This window comes from Gavialis gangeticus, unplaced genomic scaffold, assembly GCF_001723915.1.
Source record: "Gavialis gangeticus isolate Ggan-Ray unplaced genomic scaffold, GavGan_comp1, whole genome shotgun sequence".
NCBI classification, from domain to species: domain Eukaryota; kingdom Metazoa; phylum Chordata; order Crocodylia; family Gavialidae; genus Gavialis; species Gavialis gangeticus.
The window spans coordinates 159,337,333-159,339,025 of NW_017728992.1; positions in this window are offsets into that span (position 1 = coordinate 159,337,333).

The following is a 1,693-nucleotide window of genomic DNA, read 5'->3' on the forward strand; positions in this document are numbered from 1 at the left end:
CTCCAGCCTCTGCTCACCTCTTACCCTTGCTCCATGCTGGCAGGCTCTGCCCTGGCTCTAGGCAGGGGCACTGAGGATGGCCCCAGTCCCACCTCCTTAGCAGCTGTGTGGGCTGTGTGCTGCTGCTTTGGGGCTGGGCTGGGACTGTGCTAAGTGCCCCAAGCTGCAGCATACACAGAACCTGCCAGCACAGAGGGTGAAAGAGGGGCAGGTGGGGGAGCAGAGGCTCTGTTGGGGGGGAAGATGTGGCAAGATATAGCAGAGGTGATGGGGAAGGCAGCCCCAACCCTGGGTCAGAGCTGGTACTGCAGCCACAGCAGCCACTTGCCTCCCCACTGCTCTCATACTCAATTCTAACATAAGGGGCTATTTCTCCCATGTGAAATTAGGGGCAGGGAAGGGGAGATGACTTGCTTTAGAATGGGTAAGTATGGTAATGCAGAATTGGTTTATGTGGACTACTAATTTAGAATTTGAACAATATGGATTGTGTTGAAGAAGTGGGCTCAGAAACCTTTCTAGAGGACTATGACACATCAGCTAAGGTAGAGGCATGCTAGATTTTGAACAGAGACATCCCTACTCTAAGTGTTCATTCCTATTTGCCATAAAGCTAAAGACAATCCATTCTGGCCTCTGTTGCTTAACTCTGTGTTAACTATTTTCATTAGTCTCAGTCTTCACTAAAGTCTTTCAGCGTAGCCATGACTTGAACTTCTAATGTTGAAAGGACAAGTAGGACCATACCTCCTCCCCCCTTTCAAGAAAACCTTTCTTACCTTTATCACAAAACACTATAAAAGGACACACACTCTATGCAAGAGTGGAGCCCAGAGGCATAACTCAATCTCTCATGTGTAATTTTGTTTTAGACTGTAAGTTCTTTTAGGGTAAGAAGTCAACCCTATTCTTTGCCTTGAAATCTGGTGGGTTTACTTATAAAACTAACAAAGACTCATAAGTAATATGTAATCTCAAAGATAAATACACAGTCATCACACATGATCCTTTAAAAAGATTTTTCATTATGAAGTGCAGCACAGCAGTCTGTTTTCTGTGCAGCATATGGAACAATTACCAAAGATTAGACACTTGAGCAATTGCCAGAATTCCACACATTAAGTGGTGGTTTGCTAACAGATATATGCAAACTGTGCGCATGTGTTTATTACCAGGCAATGCAGGTATTCCTTAAAATGTAGGCAGGCTTTTGTGCAACAGGTTAAGCAAGCAGCAATTTCCTGTATTTATCTAAACTACCATATTTACTCAATTTCAAGATGAGGTTTTTTTTCCCCCAGTCAGCATGGTGGGGAGCAACCCTTGAATTCAAGTCCCAGCCCACAGCAGGCAGCATATCAGCTCTGGCTTGGGCTCAGGGCTGAAGCTGCAGTTGAGTCTCTGCCTGCCCTGGGCCAGAATGGCTCATGTGGTGGGGGAGGGCATGCAGTTGGTGGGAACATGAGGGAGACTTAAGGTAGCCCCCCCTCACTCTACCCCACAGCCTTCCTCCCTTCCTGCCCCTTCCCCCTCTTACCTTGTGTTCAGTCCCAACCCAGCATAGCCGAGAGCGGCTGTCACTGGGCTGGAGTGGCCAAGAGCTAGGCTGGGCTGGGCCCACATTGCTGCTGAGTGTCCTCAAGGAGCAGAGCTGCAGCAGAAGATAAGGGGGGTGGGGCAAAGAGTGGAGGGG